The sequence below is a fragment of the Lepisma saccharinum genome, chromosome 3, assembly GCF_977018435.1.
Source record: "Lepisma saccharinum chromosome 3, izLepSacc3.1, whole genome shotgun sequence".
Classification (NCBI taxonomy): Eukaryota; Metazoa; Arthropoda; class Insecta; order Zygentoma; family Lepismatidae; genus Lepisma; species Lepisma saccharinum.
In genome coordinates this window covers 132,674,345-132,700,642 of record NC_139231.1, presented here as the reverse complement: position 1 = coordinate 132,700,642, position 26,298 = coordinate 132,674,345, and the positions used below count along the sequence as shown (strand labels likewise).

The following is a 26,298-nucleotide window of genomic DNA, read 5'->3' as shown; positions in this document are numbered from 1 at the left end:
GATTTAGACATGCGAGGCGAAGCAAAGAACGAAACGCGGAATGAATTTGCAATTTCCGTTCCAGAGTTCTTCCGTTTCACAAACTTCAGAACAGAGACCAGCTTGTTCGGCATCATTCCTTCTGTCCTCTGTCGTTCCTTTATTTTTGCTCCTTGACACGCGAGAGCCCATGTGCATGTGTGCGTGACGTCGGTAGCATCGTAAAAGTGAAAAAAAAGGTAGAAAAATCCCTCTCTTCGCACGCGTTCCTTAGCGACCTGCGCGGGGTTTTTCCCTCGAGAGGGAAATTCCACCCTCTCAACGGGAAATTACGTTTCATCTCATCTCCGCGCGAGCTGATGCTGCGCTGCGATGGAGAGAGAGAGAGAGAGAGAGAGAGAGAGAGAGAGAGAGAAAGAGAGGGATGCAGACGACAACTGGGGGTGAGGCTAAATTTTGAAGTCGATAGCTTCGCGGCGCGAGGACAACGTCATGGCACTTTTTCTCTGATGGAGGTGAGTGGATACGCTTATATTTCGAATCGTTTCGAACGCGAGAACACAGAATGCCGCTTGTGCTTTGCAGAAAAACGTCTGCTCTATTACCGTGGCCTAACATGGCGCCTGGTAACCTAGTTCAACATTGCTTTCCCTTGGTTTCGTCCGGTGCGAACGTAACGAGCAAGCTAGTAGACGCGGGAAATGCTCACTTTTCTAGATTGAGTTCGCTCTCTGGACGAAATTCTACCGTCGGGAGCAGAAGAGAAGAATCGCAGTAGTTCAGTACACCCTACGAGAAAGTCATGGTGGAGAATCTTAATGCACCTCATAATTCACCTCACGTCAGTCTATTTTTAAAAATGGCGTGGAAAATATTTTTTTTTTTGGGGGGGCTTTTTATTGTTTAGCACTAGCTTCTCTCTCTGTAAAAAAAAAACACTATACTTTGTGTGTAGTGACAGGACACACACATGCGTATATGTGAGAGCTGTACGATTCTATAAAGAGGGTATATTGGTGAATTTGTTTTCGATTTTTGTTGTTGTTGGTTTTGAATAAGTTAGATACGTTAGCTGCTCAACTATTTGCACCCTCCTCAAGATGTGTCCCTTGGAAACGAAAAGGAAAAAAGACAGTCATGTAGTGACAAACAAATATAAATGTTAAAAAGAAAAAAAATGAAAAACTCTTATGTTTATGTTAATGAGGATAAACATTTCTGTTGTTATGAAACAATCCTAAGTTTTCAGGGTAAAGCCAGATAAGGTAATAAGTAGCCAGAAAGCAGGACCTAGGAATTATATAAGTTATGAGGGAAGGGTGTCTCATTGCTTTACTATACAGTACTATAATATACCGCTCTCTCAGACATCTAGTTTCTTTCCCCACATACACATACACACACACACACATAAATTATTATTATTATGATATGGATATTTATGTTATTCAATATAAAAGTCAATTACTATAATTACTAAATATTTTAATAAAGCATTATTATTAAATACACATAAAGGAATTAATTCGTTACTTTTATATATATCAGATTATGTGTAAAGTAGCAAATTAATTCCTTTAGTAACTGGTTAAAGATGTCAATAAATTACGAAATAGTTTTATTATGTATAAGCTTTTGTTTAGGTTTTGTATTAATATAAAACTATTATAATTTATAATTGTTTGACTTGCATTCTTCTTTTATTGTGCGCATATCGTTATTGGTGTAGAGTAATAATCTCTTGAAAGAGAGAGAAAGCATTCTGCACTCACTCTTCTGTGTGTTTTCCATATTATCCTTAATAACGTACGTAAGAAGTCAATACTAGTTGCTTATATTTGTTGTTGCAAGAAAAACTCTCGGGAAATTTTTGGTGGGGGGATTTATGAGGTCAAGGTTGTTGGTGGGGGGATATCCCCCATGTCCCCCCCCAGGATTTCGCACTCTGGATATAATCCTCACGACATCCTCCGGTCTCTAGGACACGTGCTAGAAAGGATAAACTGCCATAGAACCGTTGAGTCCTGGCATCAATAATGCCGGACCGTGAAAGGTTATCGTGAAATTTGTCACTTTAGTTTGCGCAGCAATTGTCATAAACAAATACTTATACTTGACGACAAGAATCGATTGTGATTACGCCATAATTTATTTATTAATATTTAATTTAAAGGGTACATATTCATTCATAATGTTTAAAAAGTGAACAGATATTAAAAATTATTGGGATCGACTTTTAAAAAAGGAATTTACCGGGCCGAGGAAAGCTGAGAACCACTGCTATAAAGAATTATAATTGCGGTTGCCAGAACCAAGCTAATCTAACATTCCGTTACCTAATATTTATTGAATAGATTTAACCAATACGAAGATTAAAATAAGTAACCATAAACTATCAAGTAAATAACAAAAAATAAATAAATCCAAGTTCGAGTCTTAGTCAAATCTGCATTTTTTCCGCTCGTTTCTACACCACATAAGTCGCTTCAAAAACAATGAAATGTCCTATTTCGAATTAAAATTAACACACAATGCAAAACAGACACAAATACACCAATACTAATTTGTACATATCAATTGTGCTACACCTAGAACTTTTGGGTGGAATTGAAGGATCATTTTCACACACTCCTTTCAAACTTTGGACCTAGAGCCACTTATGATCTTCTGTGGGATTATGTGTGCTGAGTGACTCGGTACACATCCTGCTGTGGAGGAGGAGGGGTTCAGGTGAAAACAGAGGAAATACACATATTTGCAAAGAAATCTGCTATCTTTTTGCGATTAGATAAATGCACATCATTGTTATTATCGGTGGATCATAGTGCCGATCACATCATCTGAAGAAAGTGGTCGAGATTATGGATGTGTGAGTCCCTACTTTACTTTGCATTACCTTACCTATTGATATTATTATTAACAATAAGGAGACAATGATTTAAAAACTCATACTTTCATTTCCTCATGCGTCCTTCTCGAACGTTCACGGCTATTCTGAATGTTTTATTTTCACGAATATTTACTGTATTAGCCATTTTTTGTTCCACAAAAACTTGTGATTTCATAGAACCTTGAAAAATCTCGAATACCGAACAAAACGATTTTATATGAGGATATCAACAGTGAAAATTAAAAGTAACCTGCTAAAATGCACGTACACATGTTAACAAGAATAATAACAACAATAACAACAACAGTAAAACCAGTACTATTACCTTTTCAACTCCTCGATTTTATTTTGGCTATTTAGCGTCCTTCTTCTGCTATCTGGCTAATCGCGACGATGAGGATTGAGGATGAGTGCTGATATGATTAAAGGACACTCACAAAAAACACCCATGCCCAGACCGGGATTCGAACCTTGGACCTCTGGCGTTGTAGAGTGTTGTGCTAACCATTCCGCCATGGAATCGGCTTCAGCTGCTTCATACACGCCGTTTTGAAAGTTTGTTTGGAGGGATGGAATTCTGGGGCATCATTTAGAAATTTGCAGAGGATTTATATCGTTTAAATAAGTTACCTTGTTAATGATAGCCTTAGATTTTTGCGTAAAAGATGTGACATTTGCTATTGGTACGTGGAATCCGGAAAATTGATGACTTTTGTATGTTTGTATAGGAATTGCCAAGAACAATTCACCGACTCCGTTTTTGGCCAATAAATTTAATGAGAATGATTTTGAAAAATGGAAAAGTTTGCAATCGTATTTCTTTGCACCAAATTGTTAATATATTATTCCTTTCTAACAGGGATGGACGGTATCGGAAATTTGATATCGCGATATATCGTCACAGACGATACGATATTCTTTCCGTATCGTGATATCCCCGACATATCATCTCCACGATATATCGCCAAATATCGTGACAATATATCGCTGACAAGATAGCTATATATCGCTAAAATATCGTGACGATATATATATCCCGACACGATATATACCTCCAAAATATCGTGACGAATATCGTCTAGTTGATATCGCCTGGACGATATCTTCCCAATATCGCGATATATATTGTATGGACGGTATATCGCCCAACACTAAACAACACTAAACAATAAGAAATGCTTAAAATATTGTATTGTATTGAATGAGTATTTCTTCATAATGTGCCGAGTATCCGATATGCAGTCAGTTTCTCGACAGTTGTAAAGTTGTTTTTAAGGGGAGAAAAGGTAAATTTAGCGTCAAAATGACCATAAAAATTCATCATTTTGCGTGAAAAATTTAGGTGGTAATCGCGGAAAATTTGGGACAAGTGTTAAAGGGGTGTGGAAAAATCTAGTACGGTAGATTTTGCACATAAATATTAGCGAAGATTGAATGATTGTGTTAGGTTATTTTACACCGGTTTTCTGCCAATTTTGGCTAATCGCAGCGATGGGGATGAGTAGTGACAGGATGAGATGGATGAAGAAACAGTCGCAAACACATGGACTACACAACACAATTCATACAGGGGATTATGCTGGCTCCAGGTCCAGGCGCCAGAGCCTCGCTAGTCTGCAAAATGTATGCAACCCATCGGGACAGCTTCTTGGATGTCACTGCATTTTTTTCTTGTCAGATAATATTTCAAAAGCTATGCTACACTATGGACACAATATCATGCCACCAGACGCTGTTATACATTTATCACTGTACGAATACCCCTGTTCAGTGGTCAAGCACGTTGACTTTCGAGGTTCCCAGGTTCGAATTCTGACGTGGGCATAAGTGTCGCCCCTCATCAATTTCATCTGACCATCAGTCAACCTCCTGTCGTAGCCAAAAGTGGCATGAAAGCAATGCACAATAAAAATACTAATGCCAAAAATTATGTATTTCACACACATATAATTTCATTTTAGCCACAATAATATGTGTTAATTATGGCATGAACACCATAAATTCAAATTGAAGCAATGTTTTTTTAGGCAACAACACTCTTTTGGGGGAAAATGTGACTTGTTCCCCCCCCCTGGAGAAAAATACCTTACTTGCCCCTACCTGGAAAAAAAATACTGCAGACGTCCATCTTTGATGCATTTGAATTAAACAAAGAATTCGAAACTTTTGTAAGAAATGGGCCCTGCCTAGTGTATTCGTATCGTACTACAAATTTTGTTTTTTTCTTTTTATGGCAGAAATAATACATAAATACGTAAATGTCAGTGCTATGACACCTGTGGCACGAGTGTGCATTTTACTCGTAAATATCTTTCAATTTTTTTAACTTTGTACGTTAATTAATAATTATATAATAATTACCCTTGGAATTTAATATTAATAAATAAATTATGGCATAATAATATAGAGCATTAGTTTGGTTAGGTCTAGGCTTGTTGACAAATATAAAATTGTTGGTTTAAATTGGTTTAAATTAGTTGACAATGATTGGCCAATTTCATTAAATTAAATTGTTAAGTGCTGAGTTTCATTGGCATGTTCAATTTCGAACTCCTAAAAATTTCAGTTAATCAGACTACATCCACTTCAATATATTTGTTAAAGAAGAATGATGCGATAACTAAATTGTTCGTGGTGCCCGTTCCTTTTTGGATGTGGGAAGGAACCGCCCCCGGTTAGATAGGTTGATTGTTCACCAACGCTGTCGCGAAAACATTTCGTGTTATGACAGTCGAAACCCGAACGAACTGCCATCTCGGGCTGCAAGTCGCTTCACCCTTTCGGCCCTAACTCGAGAACGGCCCAACGGTTGTAATTCGAATTTGGAGGTTACACGGGTGACAGTTTCCTCTGAGCAGCTTTGATTTCTCACCAGCACTGGCGAGAAAGACTCTTATCGCGGTGGAAACCTGAACGAAAGACCAGGTGGTTGCCAGCTCTGGCTTCAAGTCGCAAACGTCAGGACGGCCCGTCATAATTGACGCAGGTTGGTTGAGAAACTCTTCTCTACAAGCTGTGAAAGTTCATCGTTGATGTACGTGGAAAACTTGTACACACACTCCACACATTATATTTATCTATATCTATCTATCTATATACATAGATACATACATATGCACATATATACATAGGAGGACAGCATGTGCTATGGCACAGTCTCAGACTCGAACTGGAACACCACCTACTATGAAACGAAGACTTGCGCTACATAGTATAAACATTGCAAGTATTGTTAGAACTGTATTAATCTTTTGGTTTCATCCATTATCGTAATTTCAAAAACTCTTTAAATCTCTTTATAAAAGGAAGGTAACTTGTTTCTTTAGAAACTAATATTTATAATACTATACTTACATATTTACTCTAACTCTAATGAGCTTACGAAAAAGGTTTGTCAATTAGTGCAAGCGTTGAATGTGTCAATGATGAAACGAGAAAACTTCCAGTCTACCCCCATGGAAGAGAGGTCATCATAACGGCTATGAAGCCTGAGGTTCCAGGTTCGAACCCCGGTCACCCATGAATGGATCATTGTGATTGTCCTAACAAAAAGTTATTAATCCTCATCGTCGCGATTACCCTGGGGTAGAAAAGCGACGCAAAATAAATAAATAAGAGAAGCCTACCACTAAATTGATATATTTTATTACGTTTTAGCCAATCATAACGAGTACACAATGTTAAAGTTATTTGAAGAAATAGTCAAAGTATCAATTTCAAGCATTAGCATATATTGTGTTTAGCGTACAAGAATATTACAGACAGAGAAAACGAACGAGAAAAAAATCAAAGTCCATGCAGTCGAGACTGCTAACACAGAATACTCCGTGATGTACCACATACTACTCACCAACATTGATAAGTTCTACACTCAGCTACCAGTTGGCAGCACCAAACAAATACACATCATAGAATGCAGTGTTTCTATTATTCTTAACACACAAAATGTTTGATAAGTATATCTTCATTAAGCATGTCTGTTGTTAACCGGATTATATTTCGCAGGTTCGAGTCCCGACCTGTGTACGGATATGTTATTTCCGTTCTTCAATTTCATCTAATCAGCATTCGTCCGAAGGGCCACCATGTGGCAGAAAACCGACGTAAAATAACAAAAATACAAATTGCAGCGGAATTGACTAGAGAAAGCAAGAAGTGTGCTGTTATATCTCTATTTATACACTATCCTCTTTACCTATTAATATATGGGGCCTCCCCCATGGCGCAGTGGTAGCGTCATTGCCTTGTAATCAAGGGGTCCCGGGTTCGATACCCGGTGGAGGCACAAGTGGTTCGGATCCCACTTTAAACTGTAGGTCCAGTCCCGATTAGCCTTACTGTGCACAAAGTGGACTTAAAACAGTAACTCAAACCTATTAATATATGTTCTTAATAATACATTTTATTGTTATTATTAATAATAGACATATTAATCTTAACTTTACCCCTCACATATGTACAGGGGCGCCGACTTGTCAAAAGTATTGGGGGGGGCATGGCCGTAGGCAGGAAAAATTTTCGGGGAGGGTTCATTCATAATTGTTCCCATGGGCGTCACCATAAATTTGAATAATAGAAATAATAACAATAATTGTACAATAATAATTTAAATTTCATAATAATAAAACAATTTTATTCCATAATAATAATAATAATAATTATTATTATTAATATATTATTGTTATATCCTTGAGGGGTTATATCCTTCTCAATCCAGAAGATGAGTGAATATCCAGCACATGTTTCTTTTTGTTTTTTTTTAAGTTTCATACAGTGTGTACTAATTTGCACAATTATTATACTTCGTCATTAAACTCTAGATACCTTCAAGAAAAAGCTTTAAAAGTTAGATAGAAATTTTAGTCATAAAGTTTTTGTTGTTTGACTTTAAAATTAAATGTTAGGAATTTTGAAAAGTGTGGAACCAGTTATTCTCTTTAAAAACTTAGCCTGGTGCATGGATTGTAACCTCAATCGCGAGCGTAATGCGCTAAGAAACTGGAGATCTTAGGTTTGAACTCCTATCAAGGGGGATTTTCGACTTTTTCGGACAGGAAATTTAAAAGCTGGAAAGGGAATTTTGGGACAATCATAAGGGAATCTTCAGTCTATATTCCTTGTGACGCAGGAACAACACTGGAAAGAGGGCAGCAGAAGTGAAAATGGTGGGGTCGCAGGTGGGCTACGATTCTGAGAATAAATGCTGTTTCACTCAAGTTTCAGAATTCCAAATGTATGAAAACTCTAGCTCGATCGTCTCAACATTGTCTCCTTGTATTTTTGTGATGCTTCGAAAAAAAAATTGAAAATTTGTTACAGATTTTTGTTTCTGAACTTCCATTAATCAAACATGTCGGAAGTTTCGGGGGGGGTTGAACCCTAGAAACCCCCCTCTAAATACGGCCATGGGGGGGGGGGCTCTGATCACTGAAATAATGAATGAATGACTCACTCCCTCCCTTTTTTAAAAATAAAAATTATGTCTTCGTGTAGCAGTTTTAAGCAGCTATTACATTCCTCATGCAAATGAAATGTAACATGAAAAACGTGTGTCTGCTCATTTGTTTTTTAGATAACAATTAACATTTTTATTTAAAAGTAGGCTATGTATTTACATTAAGAGGCCAACATAACAGTTTTATGCCGGCCTCGGTAGCCGAGCGTGATGGGTGGTGGTCTCAACTCGCTTTGATCCGGAGGTCTCGGGTTCGAGTCCCGGCGTGGGCATGGGTGTGTTTTAATGTCCGCAACAGACTTGTAAAGAAAGGACATGTGACGGGTGCAAAGAACCTTAGTGTTGACGTACCCATAAAAATAGCGAATATTTACAATATTTAACAGTTTTATTTAATTATTTACATAAATGCTAACACAAATCGCAGGCAAATATAGTTTTACTCTTTTGTTCTTGCTAAGTAGAGTAAATTTGTGACTCCCACTGCAACTCTGATTTCTTGACCAAACGACCACAAAAAGTTGAAAAACTCACTTTCTCTCCCCGTTCCGCGCCTCATTTATTGCGCTGATGATATTTCACGGGCGCAAAAAGGCAGTGATGAGTGAAAGATGAGCTCTCATCCCCTCATCCTCTCATCTTTCTCATTCTCTTTTTATTCTCTCATCTTCCTCTCATCCTCCTCTCATCCTCCCATCTTTCTCTTATCCTCTCATTTTTTTATTTTCTTATTTTCTTATTTTTTGAAAGATGAGTGCATCTTATCGTAATTTTCCAAGTCTGGGACCAAATGTTTATATATCACGACCTACGTAAACCTCTTTTCTCATTCTCTCATTCTCTCATTCTCTTATTTTTTGAAGGATGAGTGCACTTTATCGTAATTTTCCAAGTTTGGGACCAAATGTTTATATATCGTGATCTTCGTAAACCTCTCTTCTCATCCTCTTATTCTCTCATCCTCTCATTCTCTCATTCTCTCATTCTCTCTACCTTTAGAATATTGTCGTCAACATTAGAGATGAAGTTGGAGTGCTGGAATCAACGGGGCCAAATGTTTATATATGGTGATCTTCGTAAACCTCTTTCTCGGGGGGGGAGGATGTGGCATATACACACGCGCGCGCTCTCATCTTCTCATTTTCTTATTCTCTTATTCTCTTATTTTTGAAAGATGAGTGTATTTTATCGTAATTTTCCAAGTCTGGGACCAAATGTTTATATATTGCGACCTACGTAAACCTCTCCTCTCATCTTCTCATCTTCTCATTTTGAAAAATGAGTGCACCTTATCGTAATTTTCCAAGTCCGGAGCCAAATGTTTATATATATCGTGATCTTCGTAAACCTCTCCTCTCATCCTCTTATTTTTGAAAGATGAGTGTATTTTATCGTAATTTTCCAAGTCCGGGACCAAATGTTTATATATTGCGACCTACGTAAACCTCTCTCTCGGGGAGGGAACGATGTGCCACACACATACGTGCGCGCGTGCGTATGCCTCTTATTATTTTCCGTATTGTGACGCAAGCAAACAAAATAATAATTGTTGTTTTTTTAGGATCTCTGGCCCCTATATAACCTCGCCGGGGTGCATGGTGGCGACGAAATCATCACGAGTTTAGATTTGTGCTGTGAATGTTGTCAAAAATTTAATCAATATTGTTTATTCTCGATGCTAGAATCTTACATAAATTATTCTCTAAAAACGAAAATCGATAATCCTATGCCAAGCCCCCAAGGCATTCAGGCAATTTCTAATGTTCGCGTGGATAGCCACACTCGGTAGAATTTTTTCTGTCCCACTGTGGAGCAATTGTGTTTTGTCGCCCAATGTAACATTTTCATCACGGACCAAACTATCCACAGCAACCTCTCCCCAAACCCATTCACTTTGCATTCTCTTTCGCCCGAAGAGATTTTATTTTTTTTCAGCTTTCCCACGGTTCTGAATGAAGAATCCATCACATCCCCGATAACAATAGAATCAGAGGGGGATGTGGCGGAAGCAAACACAGCAGCATCTTCCGCTTTTTGAGTTTTATACTGGGAATCGTTTGTTTCACACACCACACCCTGACGGGGCGTGGAATAGAGACCGAGGGGAAATGATCGACAATACATACATGGGTGGAACTATCAACGTCCTGTTTATTGTTATTTGTCCCCCACAGGATATTGTGCGCATCACAAAAGTTTTTTGTTGAAAAAAAATATAGCATGAATAAATGAATCAGTCAACAAGGGTTTTATTTGCTAGAATATTAACTATAGCCCTCATTGTGTTTTCACCAAAGAGAGTCGCGTGGAGTAGGAAGGAGAGAAGGAGAAAAAAAAAGGAGTTCCTATATAACGTACCAGTTTCTTCTTTTGTACATCATTATCATAGTGAACGTCAATCGTGGCAGTTCAGTATTTTTTAATTTGTTTGTCTGGCAGTATACATATATATCATCGTGGAAGTTTTAGTGAGCTACAAGTTTTATTTTGAAGTCTCTCTATCTCTCTTGAAAGGTGAACGTCAATCGTGGCAGTTCAGTATTCTTAATTGTTTATCTGGCAGTATACATATATATCATCGTGGAAGTTTTAGTGAGCTACAAGTTTTTATTTTGAAGTTTCTCTCTATCTCTCTTGAAAGGTAAGTTTTTATTTTCATGATATATTAATATTTTTGTTTTGCGTCTGACACACACATATTCAGAGGAGCCATAAAAAATTGACACACACTTACATGACCCATATTTTTAACCTCCTACAACAGTGCACACACACATACATACATACATACTGCTCGCGTCTAATATATATGTGGAAGGAAAAAATGTCGAGCATTTTTTCAATTTTTTTTCTTCTGTTTCAGTGCGCTTTCCACTACCACCACCACAACCCCCCCAAAAAAAATTCTCTGTATATATATAAATAACAGAGAGAAAAAATGGAACCGCAACCAGGTCCCTCCGGTCTTTGCGGGAAAGTGGCATGTCGCAACTGCGGAATATTAATTTCTAAACCTAATATTGCTAGGCATTTGAAAAAATGTCGTCTACCGGATCATGATGTCGTAGTCCCGCCGGCAAAAAAACCTCGCATTGATGAGCATGAAGACGGTGCTTTGAATAAAAGTGCACGCATCATGACCTATAAATCTGGAAGCGAAAAGTGTGACTCGAGCATCTTCCTCAACAATGTGAAATCTCTGGTAGTCGATAAATTACGTGATTGCCTCGTCAATGTTGCAATTAAAATTCATCTCGTCTTGACCCTGCTGTATGAGAAAGTTGTCTCGTCCGAGTCAAGCACTTTTAGCTTTTACGTAGGGTGTGAAGCCTTACACGATGACAATAACGAGGATCTTGACGAGATAGTGACACGGCTATTTGATCACCTGACACAAAAACAAGAAGAGTTTGAAGGTAGAGGAAGTGGATGGAGTCTTTGCGGTCGCAGCCACATGTTAGAACTTAGAGTCTGCAATTTCAAACCATTACGCAGCGCTCAAAAAAAAAACAAAAAAAACAAAAAAAGCAAAATGCAGTGTTGAACATACAAAGTAATGATCAGAAGAGTTTCCTATGGTCTGTCATCGCCGCATTACACCCAGCTAATAATGTTAACCCCGAACGCCTGTCCAATTACAGAGGATACGAGGGAAGATACGAGAATATGATGAGAGGAATTTCCTATCCTGTGCCCCTGAATAAGATCAATCAATTTTTAAAAAACTATAGGGAGGAAAAAGGAGAAGATATCGATATTTCTGTTTTTGGGGTTGACGATTCCGCCAATATTCGTGTCTTAAGACCTGCTAGAAGCCAGAATAATGTAATTCAACTCTTGCTTGTAGATGGCCGTTACAGTTTGATACGGAATTTCTCACGATTAGTAGGAAGACAGATCAGCAAGAATCGCGATAAGATCGAAATTTGCGATCGGTGTTTGAGAATTTTTCGCGGGGGTAAGAAGATGAAAGAACAGCACAAGTGTTTTGGCTCCGTGAATGCAGAACCCGAAGATGTCATGCCGGAACCCGGAACCAAGATGAAATTTCAGAAACACCAGGCTCTTCTCCACCATCCCGTCGTCCTTTATGCCGACTTTGAAAGCTTCCAAGTTCCCATGACGTCTTGCGACCCTGATCCCTCTACCTCAAGCACGACCCAAATTTTTCACCACGAGCCTTGCAGTTTCTCCATCTACGGAGAAAAATTGAATGATGTCATCTTGTATTGCGGACCCGATGCGGCAAAACATTTTGTTGAGAAGATAGCGGAATGCGCGAGAGAACTTGCACCCGGCCTGAAAGGCTCTTACGTTTCTCCACCTGCTCTCACAACAGAACAACAACAGAGACATGACGCGGCGACAAGATGCGAGGAGTGTAACCAGGCTTTCACCCCCGAAAATTACAAGGTCGTCCACCATAACCACCAGAATGGATTATTTCTAAGCACCATCTGTAATTCGTGCAATCTTAAAATTAAGGAGTCGCATTTTGTTGCCGTGTTTCTGCACTACACGGAGAAGTACGATACACATCTCTTCGTCAAAGAGCTCCACAACATAACTTCTCGAATCAGCATCATTCCGAGAACGAGTGAGAAGTATATTACAGTGAGAGTGTGGATCCCTCTCGAAGAAGGAGGAAGTGTGGAAGTGCGAATCCTGGACTCTTACAATTTTCTGTCCTCCAGCCTCGCAAGCCTTGCATCTCAACTTGGCGACGAAGATCTTGTGGCCACCAAGCAAATGTGTTTTTCGGGGAGAGATGAGAATTTGAATCTGTTGCGTCGCAAGGGCGTCTACCCCTACGAGTACGTCAACGATTTCGAGAAATTTGACGAGACGGAACTTCCACCCCGGGAGGTATTTTATTCTTCTCTCACGGAGGACGTCTGTTCCGAAGAGGACTACGAACACGCTCGTAGTGTATGGACGGCATTCAATTGCCAAACTTTTCGCGATTATCACGATCTTTATCTGAAATTGGACGTGACACTTCTGATGGATATTTTCGAATCGTTTCGTAAGAGATGCATCACGATATACAAGTTGGATCCTGCGTATTTCTTCACCACGCCGGGATTGACTTGGGAATCGATGATGAAATACACCAAGGTGGAACTGGGCCTCATCGCAGAGAAGGAACAGTATGCTTTCATGGAGAGTGCGATACGCGGTGGCATCGTCCAATGTCCCCGACGCCATGCTCAGGCAAACAATCCTCATACGCCTGGTTACGATGCATCGAAGCCCAACACCTACATTGTCTACTGGGATGTCAACAACCTGTACGGCCACTCCATGTCCCAGTGTCTTCCCATCAGCGACTACGCGTGGATGACCGAAGAGGAACTCTCCTGCGAGGATTTTCTCAACTGGAGCGAAGATAACGAATGGGGCTGTTTCTTGGAAGTGGATCTCGATTATCCCGAAACACTTTACGAGAAACATCATGGATTGGCCCTGGCCCCCTCCAAAAAGAAGCCACCTGGAGGATCGGAGCCAAAACTCATACTAAGCATGGAGAACAAGCGGAATTACGTTCTGCACTACCGACTCCTCCAATTTTACATAAGTCACGGCTTGCAGTTGAAGAAAGTTCATAGAGGATTGAAGTTCCGACAGAGCAAGTGGCTCGAACCGTACATAGCCGAGAACACGCGACGCAGAGCGCAATCGACATCGCCTGCAGACAAGGATCTGTACAAACTGTTTAATAACGCCATCTACGGCAAGACGATGGAGAACGTGCGTAATTACATCGATGCAATGTTGGTCACGGACGAAAAGAAATTTGAGAAGATCGTCGCGTCCCCCTACTTCAAAAACTTCACTATTTTCGACGAGAATCTAGTATTCGTTGAGAGGAACAAGAAGCAAGTGATGCTCAACAAGCCGATTGCCATAGGTGCCACCGTCCTTGAACTATCAAAATTGCACATGTACCAATCGTACTACGATCAGTTTCAACCCTTTTATGGAGATAACATCCAAATATGCTACATTGATACGGATAGCTTCATTTTTCTAATCCAAACACCAAACCTCGAACATGATCTGACTAAGATGAAGCATCTGTTTGATTTTAGCAACTTACCACCAGGCCATCACTTGCATTCGACAGAAAACAAAATGACGATTGGAAAGTTCAAAGATGAAGCGGCTGGTAATTACAGCAGCGAATTTGCGGGGCTTCGTGCCAAAATGTACTGTGTAAAGATTACAGAAGAAAAAGAGATCAAGAAAGCGAAGGGGGTGGGAAAAATAAGTACCAGCAAATTTAGCATGCAAGACTACAAAGAATGCCTTTTTCATGGTAAAAGGCAACTCAGCACCGATCATCGCATTGCAAGTAAATTGCATGATTTGTACACGACGCGCGTAACCAAGGTGGCATTGGATGCAACGGACAACAAGTTACGTGTTCTCAATTGTCAAATCCACACGCGAGAGTGGGGGCACTACAATAAAAGCGATAAATGTGACGTGTGTTAACCGTAACCTCATAGCCATGAAGTCCGCTGTGTTTTTGAAGAAGAATAGCATACGGAGGAAAGGAATGAAAGAGGGAGCCCTCGGGCGATGAAAAATAAGAGTTGAATTTAATGAGCCTTGGTTTGGAGCGGGCTTAACAACATAATAACAGGTTGCAACTTTTCATCGCCCGAGGGCTCCCTCCTTCATTCTTTTCCTCTGTATGTTTTGAAGAATAGCAAAAAAGCGCAATGTGTTAAATAACTAACAAGGACAATGAATCTCTTTGGTTTTCGCAAACAAAGCAAGATGGACACTCCATCACCAAATTCTAATAACCTCTTACCTTCCGTGTTATCTAAACTCAATGGTCTACTAATTGTACATCTTAATAGTATATGGACGGAAATAAATAACGATGTGGGCAAGATGTTTTATGTTTTTAATAACAATTTACATTTCTATGAAATTCCGATCGACGGGAAACTTCAAATCACCGTGAATCCGGAGAACACAGGCGAAATCAAAATTTCTACCGGCAAGAACATTTTTCGAATGAAGCACGACAAGATACTTTCTAACATTACGTACGATGTGTCTGCAGGAGATTATCTTTACGTGGAACTCCTCGGAGACTACGACAAACTTATTCCTCTCTTCGTAGAATTACGAATCGTCTATCCTATTATAAATAACCGTTAACCAAAAATGCCTAACGACATTTTCGGCAACACCAAGCGTGTGGACCATGCAGAAGAGATTCTCATGTTGGACATTCGAGTTAAGAAGTTGAGGACTGATTTGATCGCTTTGCAGGAAACCTTAAACAAAAGTTTAGAGTCGGAAATCGCTACGCTCCAAACGCAATGTCTCGACCCTATTCTGAAAATCGATTCCGAACTGAAAACGCTGATAAAAAATTATGTCGACGTACCTTCTTACGACAGCGTTCAAAATATACAGTTGAACGTGGATTCGCTTCAAAATGATTTGGCCAAATTACAACAATTTCAATCGAAAAATGAAGATTTGGAAAAATTGAAACTCGAAATCGAAGAACGAACTTCCGCAATAGAAAAGAATTTCTCTGAACTTCAAACTGTGGTGAACGATATAGACGCAGAACGCTTGCATGTCGTCGTTTCCAAATTACAAGAAGAATTCACCGGCACGTTGGAAGAAATCAAATCCAAGTTGCAGACTTTGGAAGATACAATGACGAACCTACCATCGTCGGACGAACTGCAGGTCATCGGTAAAAGCGTCGCGAACATAAAAATTCAACTGGAGGCTTATCAAGATTTCGAACACATTCAAACCACCATCGCTACGCTTCAGGCGTCTCTGGAGTTGATCAACGAAGAAATTAAAAATATTCACGCTGAAGCAAGTGTGTTGACGAGTATTCAGGACACGTTAAGCACAGTTCAGCAGAAGATCCAATATTTGGAAAATTTGAACGTCGAATCCAATCTTCCTCATTTTCATCACGTACTGGACAACATACAGGGTGACTTGGAATCGTTACGAACGAGCGTGCCTTCGAGCGAAGATTTGGAAAAATTGAAAACGGCGGTGACGGCACTATCCGATTCGAGTGACATCAAAAGTTCGTTGAGCGATCTCGAGAGTAAAGTGGCCAATCTCCCTACCTCCAAAGAATTACACGCTTTGAAAAGGAACATATCACGTATGCTGAAACGACTGGAAACGGAAACGACGAACGTGGAACAGATTCGAGACGAACTTGCTTCGCTGGTGTCGACGCTACCCACTTCGCAGAGCGTCGCCGACCTTCACACGCAGTTTACAGAGATGCGAAGCATCGTGAACGATCTTACCGAGAAGAGCTCGAAATTGAATCAAGTCGAGAACCTTCAGAACATTGTGGTCAACATCAGAGATCAAGTTGGAGTGCTGGAATCAACGCAGGAATCAACGCTGACCTCTTTCGGTGCCAAGTTGCAAGAACTCAACGAAAGCTACAAGCAGTTGAACGTGGAAGTGAAAATCAAGCCGTCATTTTCTACCGTAACGGATACCATAGTCGAGCATTTGGTGCCCGTACAAAACACACTGGGTCAGCTTCACAGCAACCTCGTTAGCGTCGACACTAAATTCGCTAAACTGCATTCTCTGCAAGCCATCGAAATCAACAGCGTACCCAATCAACAGAGAATCTCCACCTTCGTCGAAGGTAACAAACTGTACATGCTACATCCTTATCATCCGTACTACAAGCTTCTCCTCGATGGCACGATTCAGATAAACGAATTTTCGTACTGGTCTCACGGCAGAAAAGCTAGCGTTCCCACCATGACTTTGATATCGAATCGTGGTGTCCAGAAAGCAGGAAACATTCCTCTGGCGCGTTGGAACGAAACGCGCAACATATATGAAATACACGAAGACGAAGATCTTACTGTTTTCGACGTGAGTGCCGGCGATAAGCTGATCATTCAAAACACGAGCGAAGTGCCACCCTCTTTGAATCCCATCACGCTGGTGCTTCTTTTGAAACGTAATCTCTAAAAATAATAAAAAATGTCTAGGCAAGCCATCGTCCAAGAATTGCATAAACCTGCACGCCGCAACTACGAACGTTTGGCTGTGGTAACCAAGGGAATCGACGACCTCTGGGAAAGCGACCTCGTCGAAATGAGTAGCGGCAAGTTAAAAAACGTGCATAAATTGAACAAGGGCAACAAGTACCTCCTCACCGTCATAGACACGTTTTCGAAATTCGCATGGGCTCTACCTTTGAAGGCGAAAACGGGGACATGCGTCACGGAAGCATTCAAGACAATTTTTCGCGAAAGCGGCGGCAGACAACCACGGTTTCTGCACACGGACAAAGGGAAGGAATTTTACAATGCCGTATTCCAAAAGTTTATTCAGAAACACAACGTTCAACATTACTCGACCTTCAGTGACGTCAAGGCCAGCATCGTGGAAAGATTCAATCGCACTCTGAAATCGCGCATGTGGTCACGCTTCACGCTTCAGGGAAGCTACAAGTGGGTCACTATTCTTCCGGAACTTGTTAACGACTATAATCACACACGGCACGCAACGATAGGCATGAAGCCAGCTGACGTTAGCAGGTCTGACGAGCAACGTTTAATTTCTAGCGTTTACTGTCCAAAATACACGCCCACGACAAAAAAGGCTAAATACAAAATTGGAGAACAGGTGAGGGTCAGTAAATTGAAGCGAACGTTCGACAGGGGTTTCACACGAAACTGGAGCACCGAACTTTTTACCGTGGTTCGAGTTCTACCCGGGAACCGTCACACGTATATAATAAAGGACAGTGGCGGTGAAATTTTATTGGGGCGCTTCTATGAAGAGGAACTCTCTAAAACTAAATACCCCGACACGTACCTTATTGAAAAAGTTTTGCGCAAGAGAGGCAACAAACTTTTGGTGAAATGGCTGGGACTTCCGGAAACAAGTTGGATCGATTCAAACGAAGTGATTCTATGAGTACGTGGAATGTTGTGAAACGTTTACCTAATTCGGAAAGTCAAACGAGAAAAAAAAAGAACGGCGAATTGCTTCCCGACAGCATCCGCTGTCTGATCGTAGGTCCTTCGGGGTGTGGGAAAACGACACTGCTCGTGGACAATTTTCTCCTCGCACCGAATTGGTTAGATTGGAAGAACAGGCACCTGTACGTGTTCTCGAAAAGTTTGGAGCAATCCAAATACCAGCAACTGATGAAACTGTACGATGGTCTGGACATTGCAACGTTCGCCTCGGAAATAAAACCACTTGACGATTGTCGTGAAAATTCAGTCGTTGTGTTCGACGACGCCATCCTGGAAAATCAAAATGAAATTCGCAACTTTTTCACGCAAGGTCGTCACAAAGGAATGGATTGCTTCTACCTAGCTCAAACGTTTTCCAAAATTCCAAAACAGTTAGTACGCGACAATGCTAATTTCATATGTTTGTTTCGTCAAGATCACACCAACCTCAAGCACGCGTACGATGACTACGTAGGCGGGGACATGAACTACAATCAATTTTCGGAAGGCTGCTCTTCTTGCTGGAACGGTGACGATTTCGGATTCGCGACGATCGACATGACGAGGAAACCCAACGACGGAAAATACAGAAACAAAATCAACGACTTTCTAAACGTTGCAACGTTGTGAGAAACGACGTATATAAATAACGTCATGAGGAAACGAAAAATTGAAGACGAAAATCTCAAGCTTCGCGATTACCTCGCGAAACGCTTCAAAGGTTGGAAATCCGAGAATCGCGGATTCTACGAAGAGAAGAAACGTCAGGATCAACCTGTGATCGATGCCATCAGCGGTCTAGGTAAAGAAATTAAAAGTGTCACGGAACAAAATAAAAATTTGATTAATGAACTCGTACCGCTCGCAGCTAAAAGTTATGCTGTACCCACGCCCATTTCGAGCATTCCTTCGACACCGTTCGAACTGAAGGATGCACCGGTACGACGTCGAGCCATTGGTAGCACGTCGTCTTCGGATAAAATCGAGTTGGGACCTTTGGCACGAGACTACCTGAGCACGGGGAAGTTCGACAAGGATGAAGTGTTCGGATTGTATCCCAGCATGGAAACCAACGAAGGTGGCGGTGTGGTGTGGAAGATTGGGAAATCGAAGGTAACCTTCGAAGGCAACGACATTAAAGTCAATTTAGGCGACAAGGATAGTTGGACCAGGTATCCGGGTACGGTGGGACTGTGGGAACTCGTCGCCAAAAAGCAGCCGAAAGATTACACCGATGAAGATTACCAAAGTTACAAGGAAATTCTGATCATGACGGATGCCTTGTACCAGAACAACGACGCCTCGCAGAATAGGGTGAAATCGAGCAGCGGCGAGAAGTACAGGAATCTCATCAAACCGATTTGGAACCAGGTTAAAACAGGCAGCGGCGTCAAACGCTACAACACGTTACCCAAAGAATTCGTTTGGGTGGACGACGTTAGGAAACTCGTGGACCGATTGTTGGTGATAGCCGGCGAAGAGAATGCAGGCAACCGTAATTTCTACAACGAGAAGGTTGGCATCGTGGACATGATCAGCACGAAACTTTCCAACTTCATCGTGAACGACGACAAGGGCATAGGTTACCTGATCAAAATCATCAACACACTGCCTCCTAAATTTTGGAACGTGGCCGAAGGAAAGGGGCTTGTGAACGACATCATCAACAAGTTACCTTTCGAGATGCATTTACCTGGCTACCAGTACTGCGGACCGGGTACCAAACTCGAGAAAAGATTGGAGAGAGGAGACAAGGGTGTGAATCCGTTGGACGCGGCATGCAAAGATCACGACATTGCTTACAACACCACGCAGACGGATCTGGACGCACGTCACGAAGCAGACAGAAAGTTAGAGCACGCAGCTTTCGAAAGGTTCGTGAGCAGAGACGCATCGCTGGGTGAACGGGTCGCCGCACTAGGCACCACCATCGCCATGAACACGAAACAAAAATTGGGGTGGGGTATATAAATAACATACAGTAAAAAACAACATGGCTTGCATAACTGATTTGCCACCCGAACTACTATCTAAAATATTCAAAAAGATAGTAAACGGAGATGTTAATAAACTTCTAATCATAGCAAGAACAACGCCGGAATTTCGCATCCCTTGTGAAATGGTTCTCAAGGACCATCTTCGGGAGATCAGCGGCCTGAGGTGCAGTGATCTCAACATTCTGCTTTCGGCTGCAGGGGAAAAATTGGAGGAGAGGTCGGACGAACTGTACGAGGCAAGGCAGGGAAGAAGATGGTACACAGTAGATTGGTACAAGTCTATGCAGGAGACGGAAGATATCACTACGCACATCCTCGCGTTTTCCGAAGCACGGACTTTCTTCCTCTGTTAAAAAATAATAATATATATATACGTGTCAAAAAAACTTGATATATAAATAACACACATCGTGAAAAAAAATAATCTTCGGTATATATAAATAACACACATCGTGAAAAACAATTAAATTTCTCTAACACACACACTGAAATTTTTCTCTTCTTCGATATGACGACTGAAAAAATGAGTGAGCTCCAAGCATTAAAACAAATGCTAAATTTGTCATTTGAGTATGTAAAAATTCGGGAATTGGAAGTCGACAAATCTTACACGATAACTTCCGGTTCAATCGTTTCTACCCAGTATGGTCCTAAGGTACGCCTGTTGCTCAACGCACAATACAGTCTATTTTTACCAGATCGATACGCTAACATGTTATCGGATGAGAAGCTATCTATTTTAATCGAGAACAAAACTCGAATCGTGTACAAGGGGACAAAGGAACTTTTTGGCAAGAAAACAAAGCACGTAATAGAATTTGTGTAGCGACTGCGGGACCGTGAAAAAAAAATCTCAGAATATTTATATATAAATAACATACCGTAAAAAACTACACAAGAAAAAATCTCAGAATATATATATAAATAACATACCGTGAAAATAACACATAGAGCATCAACATGAAGCCCAAGGGTGTCGTGTACCAGATACCATATTCGAATCTAAAAAATCTAGGTACCCTCGATGGGTTACTCACCAAGAAACAACGCGAGAAGAAACGTTCTTGCTTGTCGAAAGGACACGGAATGAAATTGCTGCTCAGCACACCTCAATTGAAAAGATTGCAGCGTTCGCGGAAACAGCAAAAGATCGGAGGCTTCATATTCAGCATCCCGGCCATCCTGGCAGCATTGGGGGCCGTTGGAAGTTTGGCCGGCGGAAGTGCCGCCATCGCGAAAACCGTCATCGACTCGAAGAAGAACAAGGCAGAGTTGGAAGAACAGAAACGTCACAACCTGGCTATGGAGAAGAAGGGGAAAGGTATAACCAAAAAACAAAAAAGCAACCTCGATGCTTTGAAGAAATATAAAAAAAAGAAGAAGCCCTGTCCAACTTCGATATTGAATCTCTGATCGGACCGTTACAAATCAAACACTTCAGGGGTGTTTTCATGTCCGATTCTCTACCCTCTGCTGTGAAGAAAAAGGAGTATGGCGTGGTCAACCTGGACAGTTACAAAAATCCTGGTACACATTGGATATGCTACCTCAAAATTGACGATAACAATGCATTTGTTTTCGATTCGTTCGGTGGCACACCACCTGCCAGGTTGGTGAAGTATCTCAGTGTTGCCAACCTCTACTACAATGACAAACGCATCCAGGGTTTCACCGATGTTAACTGCGGCCACCTATGCCTTTCCGTTCTCGCATACATGTCTAAAATAAATAACCCCTCAGTGGAACATTTTCAGAAAGCATTGTGGAATCTGAAACACGATGGGCGTGTTCCATCTCACGAGCGAATCTTCAATCTTGAAACTCACGCTGCACGACGACATCGTCTATCCTAAATCCATAGCTCTGCGTGCATTCTACAGCATGTACCTCATACCCAATGTTACGCAGCACAACAACAAAATTAGCGTCGGAAGCGAACATATCGTCGTCACGCCAGGACAATACAACCTTTCTACTTTGCAAGCTCAATTACCCAAAGGCACGTATCTTTCTCAAAATTCGGTCACGCACAGAGTGGAAATCCTGTCGGCGACGGAGACCGTGGACCTGGGCACCATAGGAGAACTTTTAGGTTTCGAGAACAACACAAAACTCGAAGCTGGCATCAAGCACGTGGCAACAAACATTCCTAAATTTTTGGCCATAGAGACTCTGAACGTACACTGCAACGTGGCAGAAGGTATGATCACGAAATCCTCGGACGGATTGTTAGGAAGTCACAAGCAGACGGGAATCATAGCCACTTTCAAACCAAGTTCCGAATTCATGGAACCGATCATCTACACGCCCTCTTCGCCGATCTATTTTCCAGTATGTCGCAACCGCATAGACGACATAGAGTTGGTGGTGACGAACGAGAAAGGAGACGTGGTGGATTTCGCAGGTGCAACAACTACGGCCATCGTGGAGATCAACCTCCATACATGTAAAATGGAGCAAATCGAAAGTTACGAATTGCAATCTTTCCCTCCCAACCGTCGCACGTTCGCCAATCTCAACGAGGCGAACAGGGAGATCGAATACGACGTTGACGTAGGCGATGGGTTCATTCATCCTCACAGAGCGGACCTCTACCTTCAATTCGACGTGGTGAAGAAAGAAAGCGGAGACGCGTTTCCCGCAGCAGCAAACTTGATACTCGTAGACAACTTCGTGCCTCACCTGTTCTCGCAGGTGGAGGTGAGGAAACACAACACCGTCATCGACAGAATAGATTATCCAGGCATCACGTCGACGGCAGTGGGAACTTTGAAATTATCCAAAACGGATGCAGCATACTATCAGGCGGGAGGATTCGAAGCGGGGACCAAAATATCGACGAGAAGTCACACAGTGCTCTTTCCCATGCGTCTGCTTCCGGGATTCTTCTCCGATTACAAGGAGATCATGTGGAAGGGAGGACTGAGAGTAACGTTTCGAAGAGCGGCCAACGATAACAACGCACTAATGCGATACGCTACTTTGGGCCCGGACGGCACCACGCCGATAGCCAACACTTTACCCGAAGCAGCAAAATGCGTCATCCGAAGCATGGAATTGAGAATGCCGGTGGTGGAATACGAAACAAACTACGCCCTCAAGTACAAAGCGGAGATTTTGAAAAGTCCGCAGGTGCCGATTCACTTTCACGGTTACCAGTGCGTGCAGAAGATGGCGTCGGGAAGTCACATGGAATTCGACGTGACGACGCAGTTCAACAACATACAGTTCGACATGCCAGATTTCGTCGTAGTGCTCTTTCAGACCGGGAGGGACAAGAATCAGGAAAAAGATTCCAGCAAATTCGACGACTGTAAGATCAAGAACGTTTATCTGAAGAATGGACGCAATGAAGTGTTCCCGCGCGAGAATTACAATCTTGACGTGACCAAAAACGATTACCTCAAACTTTACGAAGCGTTTTCGGCTTACAAACGCGTGACCGAGGGAAGTGTGGACATGTACTACACGCCCAGCGAATTCAAAGCACGGAGACCCATGACCGTCATCAACACATCTAAGAGAAAGCAGGTGGTGGTCAACGATCGAACCAACATCAAGGTCGTCTGCGAGTTCCACGATGCCTTGCCCGAGGATACCCTATGCAGTGTCATCCTGATTGCAGAGAAGTCCTTCGCCTACGACGTGAAGAATGAGAGGGTCACAGAGCAGTTTTAACAAGTTTTTAACATCTTTTCTTGCATAATAAGAAATTTTCTGCACTAGCACAATCAGTTACAATAGCACAATACGAATTTCACTAGTTCAGATCAGTTACAAATGTCAATTTCATTAGCTATCAGCTACAATATCTTTTTTGCACTATAGCACGAGACAATCAGAAAATTTGCACAAAAAAATTTGTTGTTGTTTTTACACGTGAAAATTAACAATAAAATTTTTTTTTATCGTTTCAGATGCTGTCGAAACATCAAAAACATATACACACACTAAAAAAATAAGCATGCAACTTTATTTGTAACACACACATACATTCTCCATCTTCATCAAGAAAATATTATAATAAACATAATTATTTTTATCTATCTCACAATAAAACTCTATATCAAATAACACTAGAGTCGTTAGTACACGTTGCATGCATTACGGAGGTCCTCTGTAGGGTTTCATGGAAGTTTGGGGGAAAAAAAAAACACGTGAAACTCTACAGAGGTGCGGTAATCTATAACCGCAGCCATTAGAAAACTTTTACATTTTTGGTTGGGCACCACGCACCCTGGCGAGGTTATAGGGGCCAGGCATCCATAAAAAACAACAATTATTATTTGTTTGCTTGTTTGTGTTACAATACATAAGCGCGCGTACGTATGTGTGTGGCACATCGTTCCCTCCCCGAGAGAGAGGTTTACGTAGGTCGCAATATATAAACATTTGGTCCCGGACTTGGAAAATTACGATAAAATACACTCATCTTTCAAAAATAAGAGGATGAGAGGAGAGGTTTACGAAGATCACGATATATATAAACATTTGGCTCCGGACTTGGAAAATTACGATAAGGTGCACTCATTTTTCAAAATGAGAAGATGAGAAGATGAGAGGAGAGGTTTACGTAGGTCGCAATATATAAACATTTGGTCCCAGACTTGGAAAATTACGATAAAATACACTCATCTTTCAAAAATAAGAGAATAAGAGAATAAGAAAATGAGAAGATGAGAGCGCGCGCGTGTGTATATGCCACATCCTCCCCCCCCGAGAAAGAGGTTTACGAAGATCACCATATATAAACATTTGGCCCCGTTGATTCCAGCACTCCAACTTCATCTCTAATGTTGACGACAATATTCTAAAGGTAGAGAGAATGAGAGAATGAGAGAATGAGAGGATGAGAGAATAAGAGGATGAGAAGAGAGGTTTACGAAGATCACGATATATAAACATTTGGTCCCAAACTTGGAAAATTACGATAAAGTGCACTCATCCTTCAAAAAATAAGAGAATGAGAGAATGAGAGAATGAGAAAAGAGGTTTACGTAGGTCGTGATATATAAACATTTGGTCCCAGACTTGGAAAATTACGATAAGATGCACTCATCTTTCAAAAAATAAGAAAATAAGAAAATAAAAAAATGAGAGGATAAGAGAAAGATGGGAGGATGAGAGGAGGATGAGAGGAAGATGAGAGAATAAAAAGAGAATGAGAAAGATGAGAGGATGAGGGGATGAGAGCTCATCTTTCACTCATCACTGCCTTTTTGCGCCCGTGAAATATCATCAGCGCAATAAATGAGGCGCGGAACGGGGAGAGAAAGTGAGTTTTTCAACTTTTTGTGGTCGTTTGGTCAAGAAATCAGAGTTGCAGTGGGAGTCACAAATTTACTCTACTTTGCTACAATATTTTACTTTTTTAATTTAATTTTCCAACAATAAATAAACACATAGCACGCCGTGCTTTAGGAATGATGCCTTTGATCATAGCCGTTCCCGCTTTCGCAATACAGACTTTTCATAAGCTTTCCTTGCGTACTTTACTGCAAGCCAGTGTTAAATAAACTCAAAGACTTTATAATTATTTTCCCTTTATTCTTTGGACTAGAGGAAGAGATTTCGAGGATAACTAAATATCGTACATATCAATATTGCCTGAAAGTCGTGTTTACGACATCAAATTGTTCAGAATTCACTAAAGAACATACTGGTATAATTGCCATATCACCTCGTTATTTTGAAACTCTTTTTAGTAAAAATGTTAACAATACTCATAATTATATACTTAGTATATAGTAATAAGTCATGTGTCTTGCTGTCTCCGTTCATAGCCCCCCCCCCGAAGATGATGGTTTAGTGGTCTCAGCCCCCCAAATTTGATGGTCTAGAACATTTCAAATGTGTATTTAAAGTTAAGTTCATGTTGCACAATTCAGAGTAAACTTTACAAGAGAAGCAAAATAATACATTAGATCCTTTTAAGCAAAATTACTTGAGGGGCTCTGCCCCCACATCATT

General features: G+C 41.0%; 1 protein-coding gene across 5 annotated transcripts in view; it reads left to right on the top strand.

Annotated features, from left to right (window-relative positions):
• The first annotated feature begins 384 nt into the window (after positions 1-384).
• The window catches only part of LOC145985424 (glutamate [NMDA] receptor subunit 1-like), an 81,760-nt gene continuing 55,846 nt past the window's right edge, over positions 385-26,298 (top strand). For all 5 annotated transcript variants that reach the window (XM_083119439.1, XM_083119438.1, XM_083119435.1 and 2 more), the window contains exon 1: positions 385-494. The gene's annotated coding sequence lies outside the window, so the exon portion shown is untranslated. The remainder of the gene's footprint in view (positions 495-26,298) is intronic.